Genomic DNA, 14,866 nt, shown 5'->3' on the forward strand with positions numbered 1-14,866 from the left:
AGTATGCAGCTTAACTTAGGGGAACAAGCAGGTAGGTCTCAAGTTCCAGACTACTTTTAAACTTTTTTTTTTTTTAACCTTGAGTGCTATTTAATTTGCACTTGTTCATACAGCTGCAGTTTACACTGAGATAATTTTCTTCCTACAGGAGTGCATGTTTTCATCAACACGCTTCCCCCCCCCAGCCCGCATTGGCAGTACATGGAAGTATCTACTGATAATTTAACAAAGGAGGTCACCAATAGTATTTCTCAACACTGGTTAATTTATGTGTGTGTTGTGTTAGTTTTGAGTTGTCTTCTATGCTTTTCCTTTCAGCCTCCTCCCCTGTCTGTAAGATTTGTTTTGATTCCTCTAAATGGGCTAATGCTTACATAGGAAAAGTGTATTAGCTCCCATCTTGCTCCCACCCTCTTCTCTCATCATTTTCAGCACTGGGAGCCCCATCACAACTGACCTTAACCAAACTTACGGTTTGCAGCAGCTGTTCTCTATTGTGGTACAAATAGCTTCACTGCAGTGGTATTTTATAGATTAAAACCTCTAGAACAGCCCTTGAACTTGTCATGCTCATGCTGTTATCTTGTTCTGCTTGCCGTATGGAAGTACTCTGTCCTACTGTAATTATTCACTAGAACTGCATTCATATGAAGGAGTTATTCTATTCATGGTATAATTAGATGCTTTGTTTTAAATCACTCAAATGCTAGGTTCTATGTTTTTCACACAATCAGGTCATATTTCATCTATTTCAGATGCTCAGGATCTGGCTATCATCTTAGTCCCTAGAAATCAGTGGGAGCTAGAAATGTTTGTCATTTACGGACTGCAGTAAATGCCTTTAAAAAAAATACACATTCAAGCTCTTGGCTTTAGAAGCAAGTGATTTTACCTTGGGCTTAAAAGTCAAGGGACACCTCTTAAACACTGCTATTTCACTGTAGACCATTTATCTATGAAGGAAAATGCAAGCAAGTCAATCTCAACCTTGCTTAAAAAAGCAGCGCTATGCATATGAAGTGCTCTGTTGTTTTAATTTAAAATAATTTAAAAATCACACAAGTGAAACTCGGTTGTGTGCCTAGGCAGTAAAAGTTGCTGCTGATGCACAGATATCATTGATTTGTGATGGTAAAACTTGGAATTGTATCCAAAAAATTAACTGGTTCCACTTCAGCATTGCTGGCTAGATGCTGGTCAATGGCTTTCTTGAGAGCTTAATTAGCCAACAGATGGGGCTGTGGAGCTTGTTTTCTGCACCATCTTGTCTATACTCCTGTAGTTCATCAAAAATTGATATTCAATATAAATGTATCTTTTCATCTTTTTGTACTTATTGAGAGCAGTAAGTTCAAGTGACAGGTATGTTTGATGAAGCAAAGATGGCTACATTTTACTAAAAAATAGTGAACCAAGCTATAAATACCACCTTTATTGCTAAAGGGTATATACCGTTGAAGGGAACATTAGGCTTGTGCTCTCATGTTACTAAAAACTACTATTCAGATTATTTTAGTTGTCTCCTACCCATATATTTTTATTTCCTTGAAATGAAATATGGGAACAGTAGACAAGAAATGGCAGAGTATTTAAACACACTTTTTTTTTTTTAATATTATTGTCTGTAAATGAGGTCCTAAGTTTGGGCTTCTTGGTTCTAGAAAAGTCCCAATCTTTTCCTGACTTCTTTGGAGATGAATAGAAATGTGCTTTATAAGCTCAATCTAAATCTATGGTTTTAAATAGGGCTTTGGCACAAAATACATTACTGTGTCAGATACTCTCCCTAAAAGACTAAAAGAATTAATTAAAATGTATTTTAAACCTGTTTCAGAGCCAAATAAAGTACAGCAGACAAATTTGAGTGGTGGCTTTCAGATGATTTGGCTTAAAATTCAAGGTGAATATTTGACAGCAAAAAAAATTACAAAAAAATACAGGGCATAGCCTTTGGAAGTTAATGAGTGTGGTCCAGGTCACTGGACTAACTTTATGTAAAGCATACTTAAAACTTCAGTGGTATATATTGCCAAAGCGTAAGTATATCATTTTCAGGAGCAAAGGCCATTGCTTTTAGTTTAGGGAGGAATCTACAACAGCCTGTACAAAGTACCCTCTTGCTTCATATCATATTCTAGAGCATGCATGATTTAGAAACTTTTTGAGCTAGGCTTTATTTCAGAAACACGGTGCTAAATATCCATCAGTAATCACACTCCTCTATTCATCTATTATTTTTGGACATTAAGTAGGCTTGATCTTCAGAAGGGCTTCTGGACAATTATATACAGGATTTAATGCTTTAGTCTGTCCTTTTACACAGTAGATTTGCTAAGTTTATTTTAGCAGGTTACAGATTTATAAAGGTTATACCATTATGTTACACTTCTTTCTTTAACAATTAATGCCTTGAGTTTTAGGATGAGAAAACAGCTTCCTGTGGGGCAAGTAGATTTTAACTTATATGGTAACATGCAACATTTTCAGTCCAGAAATGGAGTTTGGTAGTTTCCAGCTGTCTTAAATCCTTTGCAAAGCCCTGTACTTTGAGTTAATTCCAGGAATCTTATTTTTGAATCTTCATGTTTAGGGAGAGTAATAGGAAGTGGAAACTTTAATATAGCTCGCAACTTAAAGAAATAAAGGTGACCCAATCTTATTTCCATCCCCAACTCCCTCAGATTCTAGGGCCGGTTTGTGAGAGCAATAGCAGTATCCAGTACTGACTGCTTTATTCTCTCCTCAGTAGAGAAGGACCTCAGGTATACGGACTGGGAGTACGAGAAGACAACCTGTTAATTGAGTCTTTGGGTTCATAAGTGGCTTTCCATTAGTTTTGTCCATGCACATAGCAGTATAGGTTTTTTTAGACAAGGTCTTAAACTGAAAGTCTACATCTAAGTTACTTACATCTTTAAGGTGACTATTAGAGAGTACAATTTTTTTAAAGAACTGTTTGAGTCTTAGTTACTCAGGTAGTAATGTCAAATATGTTAAGCTTTAGACTACACAGAAGTATAGAGCTGAGAGGAGCCTCAGGATTATTCTTTCGCACTTGAAGTGGGCTTAAAGAGAGCTAGATGACTGCTTAGCATATTTTCACCTAACGTGTTCAGAAGTCTCCAACAGCAGGAATTCTTTTTTTCTAGATATCCCACCTGAATGCTTAGTTATTCTTTCAAGTTAAGATTTCCTAGTGTCTAATTTAAGTCTTTAGTATGTGTAATCAATATATTCCTTAGTCACAGCCCTCTAAGAGCATTTTGAGACACTTGCATTCATTGCTCCCAGCCATGTCTCTTTAATAGGGATAAGGATAGTTATTCAGCCTTTACTGTAGATTAAATCTCTTGGTCTTCTTGCAATTCTGTAGAATCTCTCCAGTCGTGTACTTTACAGTTCATTACCAGGGACCAGACAATATTTCAGCTGCAGGACTCATCAGCACTAAGTAGAGCAGAATAATTATCCCCCATATATTACACAGATACTCTGTCACAAATAGCTCATGTAAATAGGAGCCTCTCAAAGCATCAGGTGCTAGGCAGCTTCCACTTCTAGTTATTCTTAAAGCTATTACTCTTACCTCATTTCTCCTTGCATAACATGAACTTCCGTAACAGTACATTTCTTTATCACTTACCTTTTACCAATTTTTAAATCATCTTCCTCAAACAGAACTTGCTTGTCAAAGAGTCAGTCTTGGTAGAGCTACCTTTCTCCTCAAAGACAAAAAAAAAAGAGAGAGAGAGAACTCACTTCCTACTTCAAGAAACCCAAATGCCATATCAACTGGCATTGCCTTTTATAGCTCCACCACATCACCCTGATGAGGCTTCCTAGGTGTATTGAATCTAGGCTGAGTGGGTATGCTTCAACCCTTTGGTGCCTGCTGGTAGAGTCTCTGCTGTAGTGTGATACCTTAAGTAGTTCTTTTTGCAACAGCATTGTATTATTATTTGTATTAAGTTCATGGTTGCTATAAACCCCTGAAAAATGTCTAGGCATTTGTTCCTTAGAAAACATACTTCTAATGTCTGCATCTGATTTTGCTTTCTTAAGTGTAGTTCTTTTCATTTCGTTACTTTCTATCTGATCTCCAAAGTGAGATGGTTTTGAATTCTGATCTTGCCCTTCAAAGTGTTTGCCTTCCTAAAAAGTAATCTGTAAATTATAGAAAGCCTTGTTATTTCATCATCCAAGCAGATAATGAAAATATCAAATAAAACTTCATGAATGATTGGCTTCTGTATGACCTCAGCTAGGGTGCCCTCTCAGTTTGATTACAAATTGCTGGTAGCTTTTAATGTGCTTTCAGATGATTGTGCCCTCCATTTCATCCTGATATCATCTAGGCTATGTTTCCCTAGTTTGTTTATGGAGGAAACTATGCTCTGTGTGTGTGGGAGCATCAGAAGCATCACAGTTCAAAACATGAAGCTTTTTCAGAATGCTGCTTACTGAGTGACGTCATTTTAATCAGGGGGTTATGTAGGGGTTCCAGAGAAACAGATGCAGCCAAATTCCTGAACCTACTCTATTGTTTAGAAATATGCCTTCTATTGTGCATCTAACTATGATTCCCTTCTGGACTACAGATTCGGAATTACTGTGTCTTTTTATGTTGCAGTAGAAGAATGAACGGAGTACCTAATATTTAGCTTTACTTCTTTTTTGTGCCACTTCATTTTCAGCAAAAGATTCCAGAGGCTGACATTGCTAGAGAAATCTGATTTTCCCTGTAAATCAGATTTGCAGACCTGGTATGTAGGTCTTTAAGGCAGAAATTTGCTTAGTTGAAGTTTGCATCTTTCCTCTGTAATTATTCTCTGTTGCATCATGTAAAGTCCATTTGTCTTAGTAAGGGTTTAAGAAGATTTGACTTTTGGGGAAGGACAACATTTTAACCCTTTTCCAGAAAAAGTAGAACACTTCTCTGTTTTAAGCTTTTACTCTGCTTTAATCAATAAAGACTGGTCAAAATTTTAATTAATAATTTTCTGGAGGAAGTTTGCAGTGTTTTGTTTCAATATTAGCCTGGCATATTTGTGAAATTTTACCTCACAACATTCTGAAAAGGTTTTATAATTATAAAAGTTTGTTCAGTAATGCGTTGTATATTTCCAGTGTTAACTCTTTATAATAATGTTCTGAGATGTATGGGGAAAGGCTTGGTAGAGATTTACATCAGATGTGTAATTTTTCTTGGTAGCAAAGTTCTTCAGTAGGTGAAAGTAAATGCCTGACATGTAAAATATTAGGTTTACTGCAAATAGTAGTTAAATCAATCAGCGGGTTTTGGAAATTGTTTTTAAAAAAATTAATCCCTTGTGCTCTTGTGTGTGTTTAGGGATGTTTGCTGCCAAAAAATGTATGTTGGCACGTCACAGTAGGAATTGGCCTACTTCCCATGGTTGTCCTGTATGGAAAAAATCATATTCTTTTATTTCTTAGCTGTTTGAGGTTCCTGCATGGAATAAATAGCCAAAAGCTGTGCAGGATTTTGCTCCAAAGGTATCGTATGAAGTTGTCTTTTTTCAGGAATCGGTATTTCTAGTAGAAATCATTCTCAATCACAGAAATATGAAGAATTATGTGAAAAGAAGGCCAGTTCCTAAAATAAAGGAATATCTTACAAGGAGAGGTGAAGTCAATTTTCAGGAGTATTTTTAGGAGTATTTTTCCACTTTACACTGCTTGCATGTGATTTAAGCTGTATCATTTTTTTCTAATGCTTATTTGAATAGGAAAAAAAATCTAAAAAAAGTTCCCATTCAATATTCAAAATATCAGTTGCATCTTGCATTTTTCTAAACTACTTAAATGGAAGTGTTATTGAAGGGAAGATGTTCCGTCATTATTTTGTTTACTTAATATATTGGTTATTTATTAGCATGACTGTATGTTAACTTACGTAACATAATGCCTATATAAGAGTGCTCTGACAGATCTGGACCTTCATTGTGAAAGAAAATGAGGGCTTAGATATACAGTACAAGTTTAAGAGAGTTCACTGAGACTAGAACTGTAACTTACAGCAAACACTTTCCAACAGCTAACTTAATATGATGTTTTCTTGAAGAAAGTTGCTAGATGCTTGCTACGGGGTACCATAGGTATTCTACCAATATAGTTACAAACATCTAAACTTACACTTTCGCAGGGTTTGGTCAACAGTTCTTATTCCATTCATATTTCTTGTTAAGTAAATTTGTAGTGATGCTGTAAAAAGCTTGTATGTTATACATTTTAGTCAATAGAATTCCAGTACAGAAAGGAGCTAGAGTTGAGCAATAGCTATCCTTATGTTGTCCCATTTTTATTCAGATTGTGTGGCTGTAACTCTTTAGGAATGTTCATTCCACTACCAATATATATGTAAAATTTCTGGCATATGTCTGCAAATAACATTTTTTTCCTTGTTTTCTTCCAAAATGTGTTTAAAAAAATGAACATCAATGTGGAATTTAAATCACATATCTGTAAAATGGAATTATTTGGTTTTTTGATTGCCTGATCTTCTGTAGTCAGGGCCAAAGCAGCATAAGGAAAAACACGCCTTTCTTACTGCTGCAGATAAAAACCACAAATAAAATTCTTTATTCCAAGCTTCATGAGTTAGCCTCTGAGTTACAACTAGCTGGGCTGCTGCAGTAGGTAGGAGAAGAGGGGAGGGAACGAACATCTCAAAGATTCAGTGGTCCACAGCCTGAATCTGCCCACTAGCAAAAACAGTTCCCAGTGATCTAAGAGTAGGAGAGAAGGGTCTGCCCTCGCTCTCTGTGCCTTTTGTGGGTATGGACATCTATGCAGAGTCTTTCCTTCTGAGCAAGTTGCCTGGTATTGCTGTCTATCTTTTCTTGCAGACTAGTGAAACAAAATCATAGTGAAGGTAACATCTGATGGTCACCTGCTCTTTTCCATAAAAAGTAAATAAAAGTTGTGAACCTGCATCTAAAACCAAAGTTAAAATCTTGTAAACCACTGAATATTGGCATTTTGATATGTTTAGCTGAAGTGACTCAAGACTTAAAGAGGACGGTGGGAAATGTAGACAACTGACTGCTTTACTTCATCATGATCTCACTTGAAATATGAGCTGTTTATAGGGAATATGCAGAAAAAGAATCCAGACAAATATGATAGGCTGCAATAACTGCAGCTGCTACATGAATGTTTAAGTTAGGTATCTTCTGATATTCCTCAGGCATACAAAATATAACGGGGGGGGGGAGGAAGCTCCCCCTTTTCCTTTACATTGTAATATGTCTTTCCATGTCTTTTTTTTTTTTAATTTATTTGCTTTTAGGATTCATATAAGTTGTGTGCATATATCTTTTATACAGAGGTGTAGATAGCAGCATTTGAGACTAATATTAAAAAAATAGGAAATATGAGAATTAACCATAGCTGAAAAATCTCACATTTTTTACCCACCTGTGATACAATTTTTCATTAGAGGAATGTGCATTCATGAAGTGCACGGTGGATGTTGCTCACAGAGCAAAAAGCTATTTGTTTTTTGTTTCATGTGTGGTGCAAATTTTATTGCAAACTATAGAAATTCTGCTTATTAGTTATTAATATACATATCATGCACTTTGGGTGACTAACTGCAGCATATAAAAGTTTATGAAAAATTATTTTACATAGCACAGCACTTCTATGCTGTAATGGACATTATTCCCCTTTTTTTTTTTTACAACTAGGAAACTGGAACTTAGAAATGTCAGTGCTTCTTGGGACTTCTCTTGATTCTTCTTTTTTTTATCTTTTTATAAATATGTCATGCCTCTTGTCAGTCTCCATGCTCTCAAACTTGAACATCTTTGGGTTTGTTCTAATTTATGCTCTAAAATCTTCCCTGAAGTGAAAGTAATTGTCTAATACTAAACCTAGATAGGATGCTTTCCAGTTCTTTCTCTTCCTCTTCCCCCTCTCTCTGGAAACTCATGTATGTGTACCATATAGAAGCTTGTGGCCCGTTTTGTGGCCAATGCTTCAAAGCTGAAGGCAGCTTTTACTGTAAAATAGAATACAGATTTTGCAAGTAGTTATTTGTTGCACTTTGAAATAAATCTTTGTGAGATTGACTTGTGTACCACTTAGCTTTTGTAATATAGGATGCTGAAAACAATGCTGAGGCACTACTAAGACAGGATTCGCTCTTTGCTGCTATTACACTATATTTACCATCTGGCACGTTGGTCTGCCTGCTAAGCTCCTGCATATGATCCTAGGGACAAATGCTGCCCGTCATTTTGTAGCTAATCGGACTATAATAGCAGCAGCTCTTGACATCAACAAAAAATAACCACTGAATGTTCAATGATTTGCATGTGATGTTGCTCCCCAAGGTGCTTATCATAAAGCACTGTCTTGAAAAGAAGTATTTTAAATTATGGGTCAGTAGTGGTGCAGTAAGTAAAACTCCTCTCCCCTCCTTGCTCCCAACTCTACAATGACTGAGTTGTTTAATCATAGACTCATAGAATCGTTTGGGTTGGAAGGGACCTTTTAAGGCCATCTAGTCCAACCCCCCTGCAGTGAGCAGGGACATCTGCAACTAGACCAGGTTGCTCAGAGTCCTGTCCAGTGTACACTATGAAAAGGAATGGATGCCACTATTTTACACCCAGAAAAGAAAGGCAGACTTCCTGAATGTACATTGTACAAATGTTGGTGTTACAAAATCATACTGCACTTAGTATTTTAGCATTACAGAATAAGTGTTTGCATTCCTGTGCAATGTAATGACACATAGATCGCATCATAGAGCAAACATCACTTGTCTACTCTTGAGACTAAAGTTGAAGTTTTAAGCTGTATTTTCTAGATTACTATTTTTTTCTGAACCTGTGTCTGTCTAAAGGAGGTTTTATTTGTGGCTTCATGGAAAGCTTTCCTACCCCTGCACTGTTGATTGTCATTGCAGAGATTTTTGCAGGCTTCTGCCGAGATTTGTTCTTTCCATTTAACAGCAGACTCTTTCTTCCTAGAAGTTCCACTATTTTTCTCTAATTTTATGCCTTCATGTGGATGCCTAGTCTCATATTGAGAGTTATCTCATTATTTCCCTTTCCTTCACTTTATTATAGATCAAGGAAGAAAAGTTCTGAAGAGAATTATCTTTGCCTGCTTCTCCATCCTTTCATATTTCTGCTAATTTTTCTTATTTCCGGAAGAATTGGAATGCTTTCTCCTTGAATTAGTTTTAATATTTTTCCTGAGAAACAAAACATGGTTACAAAATCCCCTCAATTCACTCTTGTCATCCCAGAGAACTGTGCTTCTGTTTAAATAATGTTCTGTTGCGTGTGCCTGTCTTGAAGACCAAGAAGTGTTTCTTCAGCTTTAAGATAAAACCTAAAAGCTTAGTTATGCATGGATACAAGTTGCTGAAATGGGTTCCCTCCCACTTGCCAGCCCTCCCTGCAGACATTAAGATGTGGTGAGTTGGACATACAGATTTCTTGCAGTAGCTACATTTTAAAGTGATATAGACGGACAAAGGGACAGAGCCTGTCTTCCAGAATTTTAGAAATAATAAAAAACTACACTATCTTTTTCTGAACATACATTGCCAGTTATGTATAGGGAAACACTGTGAACAACATTGGAGAAAAAAGAATGCTTTCAAATTTAACCCTAGAAAAAGTTTCACTTGCTAGTAATTAATTAATTTTGCTATAGGGTTTTCAGATCTAAGTCTTCTTACACCTTCTCTTTTCTTTCTGTTGCAGCAGAAGTCTTGTGTCCATAATAAGTTCTGCTTCCTCTGACATGAAAGAGTATTTTTTAAACACACATAGCTGACTGTTGATGCCAGGAAGTTATGTAGGCTTACTAAATGTAAGTCTTAGAAAGTAATATACAGTAGTGAAAAAGAAGCAAGGAAAACATTCTTAATTCTGGAAATAAGTTATATCAGAAAATTCTGAGTAATCAGAAGGAATTCTTGGTAGAAGTTTTTATGTTTGCATCATGGTTGTTGAGCTGCAGTGTCTGTAGGCCAGACTAGACCATGAGACCAAACTGTTCAACCTGCTGCTTTTTGCCTTGGAGGAGCCAACACACATGGAAAGGGAGGACATAAAGCTGCAGGCACTCAATCCCTGCTGCGGAGGCATGTGTTTAACTGCCACTGCAGCTTCTGCCAGGTGGGATGGCAACACTAGTATGCAGGGGAAAAAATATGGCTATTGCAGATAACTACCCTAATAAAAACTGTTTGACATCGTTGGTAAGTTTTGGCTGGTAGTAGAAACAGGGCTTTTAAAAATTCAATCAAAATTCTGTTGGGAAGAGACACTCATTGTAGCAGCATGGGTGCACAAATGGCCTATGTATTTTTTTTTCCAAGTTTTACTGTAAGAAGAACTAAATGATTACTATTAATGTAATTGGATCAAATTTGTTTAAATAATCGGGCATCAGGAGAACAACACTGAAACATCAGATATTATTACAGATCATCTATCTCCAGTCAGCTCATTGTCCTTCTGTATGTCTGTAGGAATTTGAACTGAGAATCTCTAATACATAATCAGTATGTGAAAATTATTATTTTATATTTAAATTCTATTAGATTAATATTTTATGTTTTAAAATACCATACTAAATGATTGAGAAGTTCACAGAAAGCACTGTTTTTTAATGACATTTTTTAAATACTTATATAGAGTTGATTTATGTGTCATCAACCAAAGAAAATGATATTCTTAGTCCAGACTGATCTGTTATGCTGGATTGCTCCGGTTCACTAAGTCATCTTGTCTGTTAGTATCTACAGATAAAAATGGATTATACTCTTTGGAGTGGTCCATAACATTAGTGACAAATAAAGATTAATTTTGATTCAGTTTTAAGATTTGCTGTGTCTGGATGCAGGGGTAATGCTCTTACATCAGTGGGTTTTGATCTAGCATAGCTTTAAGATCCTGCTGCTTCCTGAATCAATTCCACTCACTCACTTTGCCAACTAATGCTTTTGAAAACATTTTTGCTGCACCTTGGCCATTTTTGCACATCTGTATTCAGATATATTTGCCCTTTGTTGTATTATGCTCACTTTGTTTGTTGCTTGCCACATTTCTTTTGTGGTCTAGCCCTACCAGGGGACTGTATTCTCATGCAGTTAAAAATTAGTGTAATCATTGGATGTGAACTGTCACAACAGGACTTTCACTGCAGACAATATTAATATTGGTATTTTCATAAAATTATTTGCTTGAACAGCTAACAATTCTTTAATCAGCCTAGTGAAGATGATATAAGCAACATTCCTGAAGGCTTTTTCTGTTTGTATTTCTTTTATTCTGTCGCTTACGCTTTCCTAGGCAGTGATTCCTTTACAGTCTGAGTTACGTTATCTGGTAAATAGACAAGTGTGATTTATAGTTTTGCTGTGACACAGACCTACTTTTCTGTATGTGAACAGATGTTTACGTATGTCATTCAGGAAGGGCATATTTATTTTGCTCTGTATGGTTCTCTGTTGCGGTGGCCCTCAATTTCTTAATAACTTTCCTAGGTGTGATGAATTCTCTAATTTACTAATATGGGTCATTCTCAATTTAAGATAATAAAGCCTTCTGGCTACAACTTAACTTTTAAGATTAATAATAGCGGTATTCCATTTCTCCATTTATCACTAATTTGCACCTTGTTTTTCATTAGAAAAATAGTTTTAATAAGGTTTTGTGTTTGTCATGAGAAAAAAAAATGGAAAGCAACAATAAATTTTAGGTATACAGTCACGTAATGACTTCTGAAATATGGCATTGAGTATGAAATCATGTGTGTGGGAAGCAAAATTCAGATACACTACTGGCTTTTTCAGAAGCTTGTTGAGAAATGCAGTCAGAACTGCCTATAATATTATGTGCCTCCTTGAGGTGCACTGAGTCTAATAGTGGAGTTGTAACACAGTTTTTAAAATTAATGTCTTAATATCCATGTAGTAGTAAATCTGTAATTTGTAACCAAACACATTCTTAGCCAATCTATCTTCAGTAATACATGGTCAGACCACCATTTCTGCTCTTACCTGTTTTTGATTAATTCATATATAAACCCTACAGAAAGATTGTTTAAATTGACTTCTTGTTAATTTCTTAACTCCTTAACTTCTAGCTTCATTCTTTAAGTATTTTACAAAATTCAAACATTCAGCTGTCAGTGGAAAAAAAAAGTTTCATTCCAGTATTAAGATAAACTATCTGGATTAATAAACAAGCCTGATTTACCATAGAAATTGATTACCTTGGAAAAGTCTGAAGGAAGACATTAGATTTAGTATATGTCTTAGGATCATGAAAGGTAGGACTCTGACAGTGCAGGACATAGTGTATTTTAGTAAAGATACAGCATCAAGTCTTGTATGTATAAATGCTGGGACTATTTGGTGAAGTGAATGCAGCCCAATTTCAGATATTTCGATAGTGGGAAGGGCCTCCTTAGGTGGGACTCTAGCTGGGTAAAATTACAGTTAAATTTAAAAAAAATAAAAATACTACAAAATCCAGAAATGGAGGAGGAATGCATTTAGACTTCTGACTGGGAAGAGTTTGTTCTTTACACAGGATACTATTAAACTAATAAGCATCTGTCCTCTGTATTAGATGAAGAAAGTTAAACACATGCAGTGAATGCATTAAAATAACCATTTGGGAAATTGCAAATAAACATACGAAAACATATGATCACCAGTTTAATAAATTGCTGGGGTTTGTACCCTCAAAGTATTAACTCATTTTTCTCTTGTAATTTTATCTTCAAAGAAGTAAGGACATATTTGCACCGTTTTCTTTATAATGGATAAGAAGAAAATACAGTTTTAGTCTTTTAAATATACATCAGAAATTAAGCTCTTATCTATACTATAAAACTTGAAGGCTATCTAGCAAACAAATCCAATTATGGCTTAAGCACTGAAGAAAGTGAAATCTGATTTAATTACTTCTCTCAAAAGAAGATTACCTCTTTCAGCTTTTATTATGAAAACTCTACAGTTATTTTTATCACTATAAAAAAAATAAGCTTGGAAGAGAAGCTATTTTCATGGAGTTCACATTCTGGTCTTTGTTACTTAATACTCAAGCTGAAAATTTGAGTCCTTATACAAACTTCTGATTGTGTAGAAAATAAGCTAAAAAAAAGCGCTTTATGATAGATAATATTTGTATTCTTAGATATGGGATTAAAAAAAATTAATTTAAGCATTAGAAAGAGCAAAATGGGCATGATTTTTTTCAAATTTCATTATCTTTATAAAAAGATCATCATTATTGCTGAACATACGTAAAAATAACAGCAGGCTTTACCAAATGCAGTGAAAATATGCTGTTATGATATAAAAAAAAGTTGGAAGTGATGAAGTCACATTTCCATTTCATTTAAGAGTTCTAGAGCTGTTTCAGGAGTGAATGTAGCTTTATATGTAGCTTTACATTTGCAAGAGAACAAAATACAGGGCCATTGCCCTTGCTGCTGCTCGGATGAGATCTACAGCCTCTGCCGAGTCCTCAAGTGAAAGGGCTGAAGGACAGATAAAGGATGAGCGATAGGATTGTACCCTATGCAAATAAGATTCAGGTATTTGCTCAAATCCCACTTGCCTCCTTGCAAAGCGGTACTTCGTATGCATAGATGTGGTTTAGTCTCTGGATATAAAATCAGGCATGATAACCAATTAGTTTAAGTGTCCATTTCTCAGGAAATTAGACTGGAATCGTAAAAACTTCATACATCTATATTAAAAACCGAGACTGGCAAATACTCATTCTACAGAAAAAACTTGAAGATATTTTCAAATTTAGTCATGTATCACCCTAATGGAATAAGCAGTGACAATTAATTTCCTGCTGGGCAAAATTGTAAGAGAGGCCAGGGAAGAGTACATGAAGAATGGTGTGAGGAAGTGGATGTAATTTTTATTAAATTGAGATAACTTTTTAAAATTTTAATGTAAAACCCACCCAAAGCTCTCTATAGATAAGCGACATGAAAAGATATTCTACTATGTTCTACTGTCTCCTTAAAAGCCTATCAAATATATAATGCTGGTCCAAGCAAGTATCACCCAATTAATCCCACTGGTTTTGATGGAAAGTATAAAATGCTGTGAAGACGTTTGCCTTAGTTGGGTAAAGTGCCGTTATTCTATGTCTAAACAATTAGAAACGTTACTTAAAAATCTATTATATTTTTGTTAGACACTCATTTCTTTTGGCCAATGATATTTAAGGTATCTTAGTTTTGATAGAAAAATTGGATGGATAGAAGGACTAAGCAAAGGGAAATTTAACAGTGAGGAAAGGAAGTAAGCTGAAATAGTAAGAAGGAAGAGAGAGGGAGAAGAAAGGAAGAGGAAGAAAATACTTGTATGAAGAAACTCCTTGTGAAATATTCAGTAGGGAATTTTGTCTCCAGGTGGGATCTAACACACATTTCTATTGACACATACCATGTAGATAAGCTTTGAGAAGTGAGACTCCTTTACTCATATGTTGCGGTTGTGCCCAGTAATCCAAATATTCTTGGGTTATCTCAAATATTATAGCTAAATAATAGCAACGTTGTCAGATAACCATTTTTCTTTAAATTTGTCAGTTTGCCTCTTGAACATTTATCTAAATTAAATTAATTTTGTGTGATCTCAAAATTCATATTTTTATTGGGCCTTGCTGCTGCTTACTCCCTAAATCAGAAAATCTGTGATAGACAACACCAGGAGCTCTTCTGCTCTTGAAGGAAGTGCCTCACCAGGAAGCACTGGTAGAGAAGAGGGCTAGATACTTACAAATTTGAATTCTGTTTCTGACTTGGAGAACAAAAGTCCCCAGGTTAAAGTGGCTTTCTAGTT

The 14,866-nt window shown here is 35.5% G+C and overlaps 1 protein-coding gene across 1 annotated transcript in view; it reads left to right on the forward strand.

Moving 5' to 3' along the window:
- HIBCH (3-hydroxyisobutyryl-CoA hydrolase) overlaps nt 1–14,866 on the forward strand; it is a gene marked incomplete at its 5' end in the record, with an annotated part of 45,221 nt that overhangs the window by 7,322 nt on the left and 23,033 nt on the right. The gene's annotated exons all lie outside the window — the stretch shown is intronic.

Source organism: Phaethon lepturus, unplaced genomic scaffold (assembly GCF_000687285.1).
Source record: "Phaethon lepturus isolate BGI_N335 unplaced genomic scaffold, ASM68728v1 scaffold18267, whole genome shotgun sequence".
NCBI classification, from domain to species: Eukaryota; Metazoa; Chordata; class Aves; order Phaethontiformes; family Phaethontidae; genus Phaethon; species Phaethon lepturus.